This window comes from Cryptomeria japonica, chromosome 3 (genome assembly GCF_030272615.1).
Source record: "Cryptomeria japonica chromosome 3, Sugi_1.0, whole genome shotgun sequence".
Lineage (NCBI taxonomy): Eukaryota > Viridiplantae > Streptophyta > Pinopsida > Cupressales > Cupressaceae > Cryptomeria > Cryptomeria japonica.
Genome location: NC_081407.1, coordinates 741,074,571 through 741,093,200, shown reverse-complemented (window position 1 = coordinate 741,093,200; position 18,630 = coordinate 741,074,571).

Below are 18,630 nucleotides of genomic sequence, written 5' to 3'. Positions count from 1 at the left end.
ATTTCAGGGTTATTGCTCACATTGTGTTGTTCAAGGAGGAAATTGATCTTGGGATGAATGTGTGTTCTGTTTATTTTCTCCGAATCAAGAAATTGTATTGTATGAATTTCTTGGTTGGACCGATATGTATTCTTGAGACTATTAAAGGTTTAAAATTCACCAAAAATAAAAAAAATAAAATGTTTTATTTGGCCTCTGATATGGGTGAAGAGGCGGCTTGTCATACATTTCAGATGGAGTGGTTAGCTGTGCGCTGGCAATTAAGATAAGGTGAGTGTAACGTGTGGTCTTGCATGAAGAGTATGCAGACACTGTACAAAATACGGCTCAACTTTTTAATCTTTCGTTTTATCTATTTGTATAGTGTATTTTGGCACCACGTTTTTTCTTGGAAGCTTTTTTAATTTGCTAAAAATAGCTTCCTTTCTATCGTCTCTTAACACAATAATGGTTGGAACATAATCTTCATTATCTTTTTTTTTCAATTTCAAATATTTAAATTTTTTTTTATTAATTATAAATTTTCAACACATTTATGTTATTGTATATATATTTTTTCTTGGTTGTAAAAAATCAAGTTGTTTCTGAATTTGTAATTTTTTAATGTTTGATTAAATAATTTATTAGAAAGGAAACAAGAAGAAGAGAGTTTCATTATGTGACAACATTTTTATTAATATTATTTCTTATTTTGCATATTGTTTATGTCAAATTTGGATACTCTAATATTGTAAATCTAAACTAGATTCAACCACAAAATTCTAGACCTATAAAAAAATCTAATAGAACACCAATGAAGAACCAAAGAACATGTAAAAGAACAAACTAAATCAGATTATACCATTCACATATTCCATGGTCTTGTCTTCATTGTCCTCCCATCTTCATTGATTTTTCTTAATACAGTTGCTCTCAGATTTGGTTGTTTTGCACAAGAGCTCAATGGGGAATGTATAGTGGTTTTAGTAGACAATTCAGTAGAGTTTAAGTATAATTGCACTTGATTGATTGAAAAGAGAGAGGAAGGAGCCTCTTTTATAAAGAACACCCTAAAAATGAAGGTCTAGGATTAAGAGGATTAACCCAAATACACTAGTCCAATTTTTCATCAAACTACATTTCTTGATGTTTATAAATAAATTTTCCTCTCTCAGTGTATGCCACAATTAGAGACCAAGATTTATTTAGAGTAATTACACCTGGATAAAGCCCCTAGTCTAGATGGTTTCCTGGTTGTTTTTTTCTAGAAATGCTGGCACATAGTGGGGGCTAAATTAGTTGATGCTATTGAAGGGGCCAAAAAATATGGGAGGTTTTTGAGGGGAATTAATAACACTTTTATTGCTATCATCCCCAAAAAGGAGATTATAGAGGTTATAGAGGACTATTGACCAATTTCTCTATGCAGTACCATCTATAATTTTTTTATCAAAACTTTGGCGAACAGATTGAAGAAAATTCTTCCTTTCATCATTTCAGAGGAACAAACCAGTTTTTGTGCCTGACAGATCAATTCTAGATGAAGTCATCGTTGCTTAGGAAGCCATTCATTTAATTCAAAATAATAAGAAACCGAGCATGATTGTAAAACCATACATAAAGAAAGCCTATGATAAAGTTGACTGGAGATTCCTTTGCAAATGCATAGAGGCTTTTAGTTTTTCTAGACAATGGATAAATCTTTTTTTTTTGTATCTCCACTCCAATATTTTCAGTTCTTATCAATGGAACTCCTGAAGGTTTCTTTGATTTTGCCAGAGGGATTAGACAAGGTGATCCAATCTCTCCCTTCTTATTCATCATCACGGTCGAAGGCTTAGATAGAAGCATCTGCAAATCACAAGAATCTAGTCTTATAAAAGGAATCAGAGTAACTAACTCAATGCACCTCATCACTTATCAATAATCAGTTGATGATATTAATATGCTCTTTGGAGCAGGTGAGGCCTAGGAAGCTGCTCAGTTCAATCAAATCCTTCATAAATATTCTCTAGCATTAGATCAACTTGTTATCTAGGACAAATCTGATATCTTCCCCTTCTTCATTACGTCACTTGAGGAAAGATTGAATTTGAATACCCTCAGATTCAGAATGGGCCAATTGTCTTTCTCTTATCTTAGCCTTCCATTAGATAAGGGGACTAGATCAAACATTTTTTGGAATAAATTTGGAGAGAAGACTAATAAGAAGATGACATAATGGAAGGGAAAATGGCTCTCATGGGCAGGAAGAACCACTCTTCCAAAATTTGTATTCTCTTCTCTACCAATATATCAGATGCCTTATCTTCCGCTCTCAGTCGGTGTTAATTTAAAACTTATTCAGACAATGAGGAAATTCTTTTGGCAGGGTCTAGTTGAAAGTAAGAAAATGACATTAATTTCATGGAAAAAAATCTGTAAACCTAAAGAAGGAGGTGGTTTAGGATTGAGAAATTGGTTATGGCAAAACAAAGCTCTCAAAGAAAAGTTGGTTTGGAAGATGTTCAAGGAACCTCACCTTAAACGGGCCTGTCTCCTTCAAGGAAAACACCTAGAAGATTTCAATCCTATGTGAATCTTTAGAGTCGTTAATCCTCTGAAAAGATCAAGGCTCTGGAACTTCATCCTAAAATGTAGAGATTTAATCTTAGAGAAAATCACTTGGGACATTGCTGATGGGAGAAATGTTTCTTTTTGGTTTGATTCTTCTGGTACTCTCTTAGTCATTACCAATTTTAATGGATACATCTTGGATTAGAGATTATTTAGTAAGAGAATGGGGACCCTCTATTAGGGATTATGTGGACTTTGATAGTAATGATCCCCTAGGTTGGAAGTGGAAAATAATTGATCATCTGCCCTTTCCATAGGAAGATTTATCTCAGCTTAAGGAGATTTTAAACAAAAGAATATTGAATTTCAAAAATAGTCAGGATAATTTGATTTGGGTAGGAGCTAACTCAAGTAACTAATATGCCAAGGATGGATATAAAGCCATTGCCAATAAATAACATTACACTAAAACTAAGGTCCCCCTTCATTTATGTTGGAATGACTTATGCCTACCTGAAGTAGGGACTTTTTCTTGGGCTACCCTTCAAGGGAGGATTTCAACTACGGAATGATTTAAGAAAATTGGGTTTGAAGGATCTTCTAGATGCGCTCTTTGTGAACAACATGAGGAAATAGTCAATCATATTATAGTAGGATGTCCCTTTGCCCAAAATTGTTGGTGATGTTATGTACCAAATTAGGATGGATTACTGCTCTCTCAAATGATATTCTTTCACTTTTCAAAACCTAACCATTGCTGGATAAGACATGTATTTATGGAGGCTTATGGATTATTTGTCCTTCAATTATTCTATGGGAATCATGGAAAGAACATATTAGAAGGATTTTCCAAGGGAAAAAGATGGTTTGGAACTCGCTCATCAACAATGTAGAAGCTATCATAGTAGAAGTGATGAATAGTAAAATTGTAGGTTAGTTAAAAAAGGATGCCCAATTTTCAAATTGGGATGGATCCATTAGAATGAAATAGTTTGGATTGAAGATTCCCCCCTTTGTTGGAAATGGGGATCAAGCTAGTCTTTCAGAAAGAGAAAATTGTGTCTGGCAAGCCCCAAAATATGGTTGGACCAAATTGAACTTTGATGGAGCCTCTAGAGGCAACCCTGGTATCTTCAGAGTTGGTTGTGTAGTTCATGCTAGTGATGGATCAGTTGTAGCCAAGATGGCAAAAATAGTTGAAGAAGATACTAATAATATTGTGGAACTTAAAGCTTTATTAGAAGGGGTCCTTCTTTGTAAAGCATTAAATATAAAATAATCGGAAATTGAAGCAGAATCTATAATTATTATCAATGCCTTGAGGGAAGGCTATACCCCAAATTGGAGGCTCAATTATCTACTTGGAAAAGTTTTGGAGGATATTATTTCCTTTGATGCAATAACCTTAAATCACATTTTCAAAGAAGGCAATGTTATTGCAGATTGTTTGGAAAATTTAGGGGCAAACGAATTAGAATTCAGTATTCTGGGATCAAATGATTGATGAAGATAGACTTAAATCTTATTCATTATTATGTCTATTATTTTTGGTATTTTTTGTTGGGGTGGATATGGTTTCTGATATAAAATGGGAACCCCATATATAGTTGCTCTATTTATCCCCATTGGCAGGCTTTTTGAATTTCATATTCAAAATTTTGTCATCATCATTATCATTAGACAAAGACCATTTAAAGTTGGTGGTGTATTTAATGTTTTGTAATGCCCGCCAAAATACCGTAGAGGAATAAACTAAAATCTACCAACAAATAGAGATAATCTTAAAAAAAAAAACTAACCATTACTCTAAATCATCATCAATAAATAACAATGCTACATTAATTATTTACAAATTCACATAACCACGTGAATATAACCATGAATCTACATTACACAATCATAATTAAAACATTTAGAACGTCAACTTATCTCTTACTCTTGCAACATAACCATTCTCTAGGGTATCTTAACGTCACTACTTGACATCATTCTAACATAACACTTATCCATCTAGAACATCATATTCTATTGTTCAACTAACCATTTACTTGCCATGAAAATAGAATAACATTGACACACATGCATGATTCATTCACATTATACTTTCTATTTAAGACATCTTAGATCCATTAAACCATCTCAACTAATTAACACCTATGTACACAATAAGATTCGAGACAACTACTCTATTCTTCCTACCATTCATTATACCTATTAACAAGCATAATACCATTTCTCAAATATAAATGCAACACATATACATATAGGCTATTGTTGGCATATTGGCATAACTGTTGATGATATTGATGAACCGGTATAAGGATTGTTGGTGATGATATAGTTGAGAAGTTGTTTGATGACTTGATGATCAACTTGTGTTGTCATTGATGGAAACTATGGTTATATTGTTGTATCATGTTATCTAAGTCATGTATGATTGACTGGAAAGCTATGGAATGGATTTGATAGTTAACTGGAAAATAGGACTTTAACTGGTAACTGTGAAAATGTGTTATGCTTAAGTAATTGGATCTTGAGATTGATGAGGAATTTGGTGTTGTGGTTTGGAATATGTGTTGGTAACATTGTAATGAGGTTATGACTGGAACCACATCATGTTTTGGCTACCGGAAGTCATGTTTGTGATTGACTGATGTCTTTTATGTAGGGTTTTAGTAGGGTTTAAGAACTGATATTCAAATCTTATAATCGGTAATGATTTTGAGTTCGACGGTGTATTGCATTATGTTTGTAAGACGGTGATGATGTGGTTGAATCCACGTGAAGTGATAAGATGTTGTTTTGGCATGATCAAAGAATGAATTTCTTAGGAATGAGCAAAGTGCCTAGTAGAATGAGCTAAGGGTTTGAAAGTGTATTAGATCGATGTGCGGTGATCATTCAATGGTTGTAATTGATTGTAATGATCCATATGATGATCTATAATGAGTTATAAAGATCTGTGATGATCTATGTACTAAATCTTAGTATGAGGTTATGGTTTTGTAACTGACTAAGTTGTAAAATCTATTTAGGGTAAGTCTATGATGATTTACTGTGTCGGTGATTAAAGGAAGAGTGTGTGACCAAACCAGTGTGTGTGTTTGCATGAGAGAAGCTGATTGGAGTAGGAAAGGATTTGTACAAGCAATAAGAGAGTGCTATTTTCATATCATACATCTATTGTTCCCTAACAGTTGCAGCAGACTTAAAATCCCTTAACCGGGTAGGTCCTGACAGGCCTGATTGTATAAATCCATTCACTGGGTGACTCATTAGCTTGGAATCTAAATCCTTTCACAAGGTTACTCCTAACAGAGTAAATCTCCTAAGAGGATTGAGGTAAATCCCTTAATCGGGGGACTCCTAACAGGGTCTACTCCTAACCAGGCATATTTGTAAGCTCCTAACTGGGCTAGGCTCCTAACAGGGCACATTCTGAAAGAGTGCAAAAATCTTGTGGGTACCAATTCCCACCATGGTTTTTCCCAGTTGGGTTTCCACATGCAAATCTTGGTGTTCATGTGTTGATTGATTTCTTATGTGTTTAGTTGATATATTTCTATTACATGCATGTTGATGAACACTTAGAAGAACAATTTGATAAATCTGATCAGCAGTATGATTTCAGTTATTACTAATACTATTTATGAGTTATTTTGAAAGAAGTTTTTGGCGGTTGTTAAAGTTTTAAAGTTTACTGTTAATACTGATTCACCCCCCCCCCCCTCTCAGTAATAACCGGTTCCTCACAAATAACAGCTATCTCATTTCTCTTCCACATAGAATTCATAACTTTTATTACATAAGGAATATCCAATATATCAAGGAATTAATCAAGGAACTTTTCCCTATTCTCTACATCAAGTCCTAATACAATATCATTTACTAATACATAAAGATACTTGGGACAAAGATACATAATCTCTTTTACATATACAAATAATTATGATACAACGTCTTCTTTCCCATATACATAGAAATCAGCTCTGAAGAATAATCACATGAAGAATCCAAGAATCTGATCTACGCACGCTATCATCCAAGAAGAGAAATATCCAAATGGAAGAAGGCAACAAACCAACCGACCATGTGGAACCAAATAGGAACCACCCCCCGTGGTAGGAGATGACATAGGGTTCCAACTCACACTCAGGACCTAAGATGACACCTAACAACAAAAGGATACAACATGACTTCACAAGACTCCAATAACAAAATACAACATCAAAATGCATCAAATGGCTAAATCAAAGATATCAACCTCCAAAGGAAAAATAAAAAAAAGGACATATGGATAATGGACACATGTGATGGGGTAGAGTGTCATCACATTCTTTCCTCATGTGGAATCCACCTTAATCTTGGAGACAATCAAGAGAGAATGGTACATCGCTTAAGCGGTCTTCCCAATACAAGATCCCAAAACCACCTCCCTGGGCATCATTGGGGCACAAGATCATAATCCATAATTTCATTATTTTAATTAGGTGAATTCCTAATTAACCAAACCCACTAAGAAATTATTATTAATTTTATCACTTGTATTTACAAATAGAAAACTCTTCATGTGCTTCCAACCGGTCTAGACCATGTACAAGCGGTCTATTGCTCACAACCCTGGTCCTACACATGAAAGAGACGACTCCCCCAGCCATGGAACATAACCATAGGGTATACATACATCCAAAAGACATCATAATAACATCATGAAGGCCCACAAAAGATATAGAAATAACCAGGACAAACTGAGAACAAATTGAATATAATGAAGCACATATGACCACAGACATGGAAAGAGACTTCACCAAATCAATGCAAATAAAGAGCCAAGCATAAATATAATCCAATGATTAATAAAAATCCATATCAAATTATCTACAGTGAGACAAAACACATCTAACTCGAGCAATAAAATAACCCTCAACGACAAGGCATACATCCTCTTATCGGAGCAATGCAATACATATGAAACACCTCAATGGTAGGGTACAATACCACAAACTGGAGCACAAATAATCATAGATAACATAAAAATGAAATAATAGAAAACTCTAAGAATCTCAAAATGATCATACTTAGCCTCTGGAAGGACCCCAAAACCAGACTACAAAAAACCAGATGACAAAAACTTCAAAAACTGCAAATCCCCACAGACTGACGCATTCAAAACTTGAACTGGCACATTTTATCAATGAATGGCACATATGACATGTTTTGTGGTGCATATGACATGTTTTGTGGCACATATGACTTAGAGAACAAAAACTGCAAAGAGCGGAACCATAACTTGACGACATTGCCCAGTTTGGTCCCCGAGCTCACAAATTGACTAAAGATCATTCCCATAAGGTACATAAAGGTAAAAATAAGACATACATAGCATATAAACCAATAACATATCCTCCTATGATATTTAAGCAAAGTCACATGATCAATCATACACACAAAATGCACAAGAAAGTGCCTAACTTCCACAATCACAAAGAGAGACACAAAATAGATGGAAAGGTGAAACAAAAGGGACACCTAGCACAAAAAAAAGACTCTCCAAGCCTCTCATGTGTATTAAAACCAATTCAAGGAAAGTTAATCTGAAAATAACATTCATAGGTGATCGAAGGTAACCCCCGACAACACCTAAATCTTAAATACAAAGAAATGCACTCTCATAATTCCTGAGAAGCAAACAATCATTAAGATATCTAAACATACACTCCAAAACACTAAGAATGCAAGGAAATTCCAAATTACAACACAAGAACAAACAAATGGGAAAACTCAGGGAAATCTTTCTCGGCAGCACCATTCCAAAATTTCCAGAAAATCAACTCAATAAAGGATCCCCTTCCCAATTTTCTTTCAGAATGCAAATAGATTTTACAACAAAATAGAAATTCCCAAATCAATCTTTCGGAAAACACCTTTGAAGACAATCTTTTCAAAAGTAAAATTGCAAAGAATAAAGATCCAAGAACTCTAACCTGGAAACACAATCAAAACAATGAAGATTAAATGAAGAGCAATCCAAGCAAGCAAGCTTCAATACAATCTCCAACACAATCCAAAATCCAATTCATATTTCCGTAATCAATCCCCCGACAACAATCACAGAGAGCCAAATAAATAGAAAAATTATTCAAAACTATGGCCAAATGCTAACCAATCAAAATATTCCTAGAAAACAATACAACCTACCTACCCAAACTATATCTTATATTCTATTTCCCAATGCAATCTTACCCAATAGTAATAAAGGGTAGGTGACTACTATATTAGATCCATTTACTCATGTAACAAGGGGATATAAATTAAATATTATAAAATCAAACAATATCCAAGCCCAATAAAATAAAATAACCCAATGGCTATGAACTAAATTAAAGCCATTAAATAAAATAGATTAAATATAAATTCCAATAATAACAATTCAATAAAATCCAATAAATATATAAAGCTAATTAAGGATAGACATGTCAATTAAATTAAATTGATGAAATAATAACTAAATATCAAATAACCAATAAATAAAATTGATAAAATAATAATCATTAATCAAATAAATGAATAATCTAACTATACGCATAATTTACAAATTAATATTACTAATCATAGCACCTATGCTCACATCACCTCAAGCAACCTGTGAAAGGGTCAAGCAAAGATACAAGACACTAACCATCAATCGACACCATGACGAACTGATAAGGTATACATCCTAAGCCTAGAGTATGTGAGGGAAACTATGTCATCTCCAACAACTTGCCATTGAGATAGGACATACTCAGTGATGCAGAGACCTACCCAAACTCCTAAGAACAAGCCCAAACAAGATCAGGCTAGTGACCCCTCAAATGACTACAAGGGTCTTGCAAGGAAGGACTCCAAACCTTGGATGAAACTACACACACACACACTAGGCTTGGGCCTACTCAAGATGAGTAAAAGGCCTTACTTTCTCAAACAAGCCTTACTGGTAACTCCTACTATTAGGGATTTTGAAAATGATCCATTCATGATGTTTAAGAACTATTCCAAACACTGGTTTTGGGTTTGGGCACCAATTCCTTATACCTTCTTTGGAAATCTACCCCCTAGGCTTGTAACCCTATTTTGTGATAGAATGGACCTTAACTAAAAAATGTTCCACACACCCATACAAAAATATTATCATTTAGACACCCTTTTGGGATTTGTATTGATCCCCAAAATGGTTTGGCCAGATCTACAATTACGAGGTCTATTCCCTTTAGAGGCTAATAGACCTAATAGGGGCAATTAGCCATATTTTCCAAAGCAACTACCTTTACCGGTACACCAAATGAAAAATAAAATTTATGAACATGTGGAGGATAGTGAAAAACCTCTAATTCCAGGGTTTCATTCATGGAATCCACCTCTATGACAACTTATGATGACTGTCCTAAATTGTGTCTTAGGTAGTCACATAGAGATGCCTACCTACCTTGCTCCTTTCTCCACACAACAAAGTTTTCCCCACAAAAAACCATGAAAACACTAAATTACAGATTCTTATCTTGTATCCCTCCAAAGGAAGAGTCTTCTAATGGACTAGAATGCAAGATAAAGCCATTTTTGTTCAAAACCATCTCCAAACCTTCAATTTACAGGTTGCAGTCAGAAGAATGGAGGGTTCTCTCTACTTCGGAATAGTTAAGACCTCAGACCTCCACCAAAAGAAAACTATTTCATCTCTCTACCTACTCCATGGATTGTGGGATTCAAATCAATTCGTACAGGCACATGCAACTCTTGCAAACTCAAAATTTATGGGAAAACTGAAGTATTTTGTGTATTATTGCTTCACAAACTCCAACTACAATAGAAAAAACCTTGGGAATCATGTCCACAAGGATTATAAAAAATATCCAATGGTTTCCCACTAAACTTGGAGTAGGTTGGAGCCATTGAAAGGCTTCCCCTGACCGATTTTCAAAAAGTTGCACTTTTGCACTCAAAAGTTGCATTTTTACAATTTTGCTCAAAAAGTTGTCATATAGGCTAAGGTTGGAATCCACAAACATGGATTAAAAAAAAACACATGAAACATGTCTAAAATCCTATTAAACACAAATCTAAACCATAGATACTACCCCTATTGACCACATTGTCCCAATTGGCTTCTCAAATTGCCTAATTGGCGACATGGGCTTACATGGTGGGGTTTATTTGCATACATGAAATACAAGAAACTATTAAGACACCCTAATGATCCTATTCTTCATCCTTAGGGTCATGAATAGCTTTTTGATAGCCATTGAGATAGAACATACTTAGACCTGTGGGACCAGGTGGAGTCGATGTTTGGTACCTACAATCCTGCAACCACAAAACAAGATACATATACAACATACATACATCATGATAAACAAACAAGTGATAGAGAATCATGATGCCATATCATGCTCGCAATGAGTGATATGACATCGTCTCTACTCATGAATATAGTCACGCATATTAACATCAATGCATATCATGAAACCATAATCATGTAATAGGATTAGTACTAATGCAAACATTGTTAATCAATATGCCACATATGAATAATAAGCACATATAAATACATAAATCATATCAATCCATCCATAGGAATCATCAAATGTCGTGTATCATATAGTATGACAATCATCATCAATCATGTAAATCATCCATTATCATGAATCATAGCAATAAAATGAATCCATAAAGAGTATCTAACATGTCTATACCATCTAAAATAGCAAATAGGATCATAAGTAACCACCTAAACATCTATCATATGTCCAAATAAGTCTATCAAAATGCAAATCAAAATCCAAGTCTAGGAGGGACACTACATGTTTGAAGTGATGTAGGTGGCGTAATTTCTAGGATTTCCCTATATTTATGTCACCTTATAAATTACTTTGAGTGTTTGGATACTCTAGTTCATTTATGCCTTGAGTTGACGACTTTTTGAGGTTAGCAAGGATCACTCCTTTTGCCTTGGATTTTTTCGAGTAGGCTTTCTACCACCCTTAGACTTCATTAATGTGCCTCATTTTGGATGGATAGCGGCATTTGGAAAACTATCCTTTGTTATGCGATAGTTATTGTGGTTGTTTAGATTTTTAGCTAGGTCTTATTTTGCTCTCCTCTTATTTTCTTCTGGTCACCTTTCTTGCATTTAATTTCTTCTCCTTTGAGCAAGATTTTGTCATAGATTTGGCCTCATGTTGATTAGACTTCTTCGTCCTTCATGCCTTTATGAGCTTCATTTTTTGAGCTTGGTGTCTCAAGCAAGCTAGATCATTTGATTTTTTGTCTCATCCCACAATAGAGTTGTTGGCATTCTCTAGTTTCTTCCATCCTTTTTAGACTGTTTGTCCTTTATTTCCCTATTTCTCTTAGAATGGATACATTGATCACCCTCATCACTTCAAAGTGGGAAATGTCCTTTCTCGACCCAATTACTCACAAACAACTCTGTGTGGTAGTCAATTATTTCCATAAAATTTTCTTCCATTTTGTCTCCCATGTTCTTGGGGGTGGATTTCTATTGCTACAAAGTCAATACAGACATTCCCACCTTTTTTCTTGCCATGACCCTCATGGTCGAGGAATTAAAGGTTGCTATGGAAACACTCTATAGAAGGGTCTTCAAAGAAAATTTATTCGGAGAATTGGACAAAATTTTGATTAGGATTGACAAGGATCTGACCATTCCCCACAGACCACACTGTTAGACACAATGTGCCACTAAGAGGGGGGTGAATCAATGGTACTCAATTTATTTTTCCTTAAACTCCTAAGTATGTGTACCAGTTAACATACTAAAGCCAAGATAACCTACGGGTATGATAAGGAGAGATTACTCAATGTAGTCACACACAAGGAGACATCACATAACACCAACATATATGAGGAAAACCCAAGATGGGAAAAACCTCAGTGAGAAATGCTGTCGGAGTCTACTGCTCCAATCCAGACTCACAATGAATCTCTGATTACAATGTTTAGGGAACCAACCCAATGAGCAACAACCCCTAATTTAGGGCACTAATCGAAGGAGCAACAACCCCTGATTGAGGGCACCAATCCAAGGAGCCACAACCTCTAATTTAGGGCACCAACCCCTGCACTGAGATCCAACTCAGTGATTACATAATCATATTTTGATACCAAAGTTATCTTCTTGTTACAAAAGAACTTTGTAACTCTCAAGTGTGTCTCTCCACTGGGTCTCCTCTCTAAAGATCTCTTTCGGTTCTCTATTCACCTTTTCTTTGTAGCAATCTTATCTCCTGCTGCAACCCACTCTCTTTTGCACCTTGCTCTCTATTGCACCCTTGCTGGTTCAACCTCTTCTCCTTCTCTGCCAGTTCTTCTCTCTGTCAGTTCTGCACTCTGCCAGTTCTATGCTTGCCTTCTTTGCAATCTTTTGCAACTCTTCTCTTCCAGTATGGTCACTACCGGTTTACTCCTCTATCAAACTCAAAGGTTGACTGTTGGTAACTTCACTGATGTTGGTTGAAACCTTCAATCCGATTCTCTCTTTCTCACTTAGTCTCTCCTCTGATACTCATTGAGAGCTTGACTGATTTCTTCTCACATGCGGAAACACTCTCTCATTCAACGATAACCTTCATCAATTTTGGCTTGCATATTTATAAACTGGTTTTCTAGCCAAAAACCAATTCAAACTTCAGGCGGTTAGGGTTTCCTCATTGACCTTGAGGCAAACCAAAACCAATCAGATCTCATCCAATCCGATCACCTTGATTGATGAACTGTAACACATCAATCAACCCCTCCATTGTTGTGCCTTCTTGATCACACTTGCTATTTTTAGCAACCTGCATTTAACCTTTCGACAGATTTCTCGGACGATGACCAAGAATGGTTTTGCATTCTCCTTCACCTACCTTGATCTTCTCAACTAGTCTATGCTGGATCTTTGTTGTCCATATGACCTCAAGCCGCAAACCTCTAGTGCACATCTCGTGAATCACGCAGTCAACATAAATGTCGACCTTTCACCATCTACCTCACCACCTGACATATCACCAACTCAACATGCCAACCTGTGCATGCATGCCACTTCACCTCCATGTGGCCCCTTTGTCGACATCCACCTTTTCTAGGTTGGATATGTTGGTTTGGATAGGAATACCGACCAACTCCATTATCGAGTTCATCTACCAGCTTACTAACCCAGTTGGTTATACCCTTAACCGGTTTGTCATCAACTGTGCACCTTTCTTCTCTTCCGGTAGAACACTCAACTAGTCAGCACTCTTGCTAACCTACCTTATGCACATCTTCATCAGTTGGGAGTCTTCTTCATCTGCACTTTGTTAACATTACCAGTGGACATACTTACCGGTAAACCCCTTGATGACACCATGTCATCAACCTTCAACTGTTTCCATCTGAGGTATCTACATACCGGTTGCACTCTCTATATCTGTAGCTACTCAGCCTTTCCTTCTTCATCATCAGCCCAAACAACATCTCAACCACTTTGTCAAGGTGACAATCCTATCACTTCTTTATTCTTCCTTCTCTATCTCGGTGGCACAACATGCCAACCCTTTCTGATCTGGTGCACATCTGTGATTTCATGCACCTGAGGCATCTTTGTGATTCACTAGTAGATCCTATGTGAGCCTTAAAACACTTGCCTTTAACTCTGTTGTCTTATCTCCAAGAACTATGATGCATTTCATGCATAATAGGAGATAAGCTCGACTTACCGATGGGAGTGGATCCTTATCATCTGCATCCTACAATGCACCAATGTGGCTTCCCTGTTTGAGCAACATATCTACAAACAAGTGCATGTGATCTGGTTGTTGGCATTATGTGAACCAGTATGAGGACATGATGACATTGTATGTTGTCATTGATGTCAATATGCTGAAGAGGAGAGAACCGGTATAACATTGTGAACCGGCATTTGTGCCAAAGTGAAGCGGTGTGTTTGTTTAAGGTGAACCGACATGTGGTAATGGGAACCGGCACATGGAAGCTTTGTATGACTATCGGTTGGTAGTCTCAACTTCAGGGTTTTCGATTGAAGTGCCTCAAGCCTGTGTGACTCAATTAGTGACTTTGTGTGATGAGTTAGCATTGTAACGAAGAACAGATCGTGTTGCCATGTCAGCCTTGTGCATGTGAAGGATCCTACATGAAGGAGATTGTTTCTATCTACCTTGGGAATGTGCGAAGTCTATAAACGGTGATAACGTGTGATGGGTTATCAGTCGCCATGAAATCAGTGGAAAACGAATGATGGAGAACATCTTGAGATTGGTTCAAGACTGTTGCATTTAATGCAATGTGCTCAATGGTCAGGATTGAACCATTTGAATTGCTTAACCTAACAGGTTTAGGGTTTAGGGTTTATGCTACTGACCTATCTATATCCTATAAGGTCGATGTTGTGTTTCTTTCTGAGGTTGTTGGCAAAAGTTGTGTGTGTGTATCCAAGTGAAGGGATATGTGATTCTTGCCAGACCAAAAGAGAAAAGTGATACCTGCAGTGTGTAAGTGCAGAAGGTGAAGAGGAGCTAAAGCACATCTGCATTGGCATTGAGTGCTGTTACTAGATCATTGTAATACCTATTGATCTCTAACCATTTCAGCAGTTGGGAAATCCCTTAACAGGGCAGCTTTAACCGACTTACTGTAAATCCTTTAACAGGGTGACTCAAAACCATTGAGTTCTTGAAATCCTCTAACAAGGTAACCTTTAACAGGGTTTAACCCTTAACCGGGTATTCTATCCATCCCTTAATCAGGTGATCCCTAACAGGATTGATTCCTAACAGAACCTATTGTATCAGTCTTTAACCGGACAAGGCTCCTAACAAAGCAGACTTCTAAAGAGTTCAAAAACAACTTGTGGGTATTCATCCCCACTGTGGTTTTTCCCAGTTGGGTTTCCATGTGAGAAATCTGTGTGTCATGTGTGGTGTTATTCATGTGATGGTTTGAGTGATTTGTGTTTGAAGATAAATCATGTTGATCTAGCTGTTTATATATCTTTGATGATAGATTACCTGTTCATGCACTAGGGTGAAATAGAATGAAGTATTAGATTGTATGAAAAGATAAGTGTCAACCGGTTTATGCTTGTCTCAGTTATTCTGGGTTTTGCCGGTTGTACTCTGTTTAAGACCGGTGTTACTGTTTGTCTACCAAAGCACAGTGTCTGCTGACAAACCGGTTTAGGATTTTGTTTTTGTCTATACTGATTCACCCCCCCTCTCAGTACCGGTTTGGTACTATTCGTTCATCATTGAGTTATCACTGGTTGGGGCACATTCACTATCAATCATCTCTTCAAATGGTGACTGCATCTTTATCCAGTGGGAGTCCTGTTGTTTGACATCCACACAACATACCGGTGACCTATACATACTTCCCCTCAAGTGTTGATGTGATTCTTGATAACATTCCACCTCTTCATCACAATCAACATCCAAGCATCTTGCTCACCTTGCTTGCACATTGGTCATAAGCTTGTTGGTTGGCAACCACTCACTGTCAACACATCACTTACAAGTTGACATCCTTTCTTTATCGGTGATAGCCTATACCGGTAACCTACTAGACTAGTTGACATCAATGACTGCATAACAACTATATTCCCATATCAAGGTAAGTGCACAAAGTTGTGTCCACTTAGTGTGGAAGTTTTACACTTAGAAAAAAAATGGCAAATCTCACGGAGCACATGAGAAACGGAACGGGATCCCACTTCATGTCTGGATCCCGAGCCAAAATTTGAAACGAGATCCCGTTTCCTTTTTTAAATTAAATTTAAAAAAAAAAAAAAAATTCAAATTTTTTTTTTCAAATTTTTTTTATTAATTTTTTTTTATAAAAAATACAAGCTATATATATACATGAAAAATAAAATTTATATATAAGTCAAATTTCTCTGTCTTTTTTTTCCTTTCTATCTCACTTTGTCCCCTCTCTCCCAAAATCTAAAACTATGTCTCTACCTCTCTCTCACGTCCTTAACTCTTTACTCTTTATCTTCACTATCTCTATACACCTCCCCTTACCCCTTACCTACCTATATTTCTCTCTATATACATCTGTACCTCTCTCTTAATGTACCATCTCTCTCTCCCAACCAACTTATCTTTCTCTACATATGTCATAATAGGTCCTACTAAGGGGTCTTATGTTATAATAGGTCCTAGTAAGAGGTATAATGTCTTAATAGATCCTCTTAAGGGGTCTTATGACGTAATAGGACCTATTATGTCATAATAGATCGTATTATGTCATAATAGGACCTATTATGTCACAATGGGACCTATTATGATATAATAGGTCACATTATGACATTATAGGTCCTATTATGACATAATACCCCTTAACAAGTCCTAGTAAGGGGTATAAAGTCATAATATGTCTTCTTAAGGGTTTTTATGGCATAATATGACCTATGATGTCATAATAGGACCTATGATGACATAATAGGACCTATTACATCATCATAGATCTTATTATGTCATTATTAGTCCTATTATGACATAATACCCTTTAATAGGTCCTACTAAGGGGTATAATGTCATAATAGGTCCTCTTAAGGGTTCTTACGACATTATAGGACCTATTATGACATAATAGGTCCTATTATGTGATATTTGATCTTATTATGTCATAATAGATCCTACTAAGGGGTCTTATGTCATAATAGGTCCTCTTAAGGGGTCTTATGACATAATAGGTCGTATTATGTCATAATAGGACCTATCATGACATAATAGGACCTATTATGTCACAATAGGTCCTATTATGTCACAATGTGACCTATTATGACATAATAGGTTGTATTATGACATTATAGGTCCTATTATGTCATAATGTGACTTATTATGACATAATAGGTCGTATTATGACATTATAGGTCCTATTATGACATTATAGGTCCTATTATGTCACAATAGGTCTTTCTATGACATAATACCCCTTAACTCTCTCTCTCTCTCTCTCTCTCTCTCTCTCTCTCTCACAACCAACTTATCTTTCTCTACATATGTCATAATAGGTCCTACTAAGGGGTCTTATGTCATAATAGGTCCTAGTAAGGGGTCTTATGACATAATAGGTCGTATTATGTCATAATAGAACCTATTATGTCACAATGGGACCTATTATGACATAATAAGTCATATTATGACATTATAGGTCCTATTGTGTCACAATAGGTCCTACTATGACATAATACCCCTTAACAAGTCCTAGTAAGGGGTATAAAGTCATAATAGGTCCTCTTAGGGGTTTTATGACATAATATGACCTATGATGTCATAATAGGACCTATGATGACATAATAGGACCTATTACGTCATCATAGATCCTATTATGTCATTATTAGTCCTATTATGACATAATACCCTTTAACAGGTCCTAATAAGGGGTATAATGTCATAATAGGTCCTCTTAAGGGGTCTTATGACATAATAGGACCTATTATGACATGATAGGTCCTCTTAAGGGGTCTTATGACATTATAGGACCTATTATGACATAATAGGTCCTATTATGTGATAATCAACCCTATTATGTCATAATAGGTCCTACTAAGGTCCGTCTTATGTCATAATAGGTCCTAGTAAGAGGTATAATGTCATAATAGGTCCTCTTAAGGGGTCTTATGGCATAATAGGACCCATTAGGTCCTATTATATGATAATCGATCATATGTCATAATAAGTCCTAAGAGGTCTTATATCATAATAGGTCCTAGTGAGAGGTATAATGTCATAATAGGTCCTCTTAAGGGGTCTTATGACATAATAGGACCTATTATGACATAATAGGTTGTATTATATCACAATAGGACCAATTATGATATAACATGACCTATTATGTCACAATAGGACCTATTATGATATAATAGGTCATATTATGACATTATAGGTCCTATTATGTCACAATAGGTCCTGTTATGACATAATACCCCACAACTCTCTCTAAACATATCATCTCTCTCTTCCAACCAACTTATCTTTCTCTACATATGTCATAATAGGTCCTACTAAGGGGTCTTATGTCATAATAGGTCATCTTAAGGGGTCTTATGACACA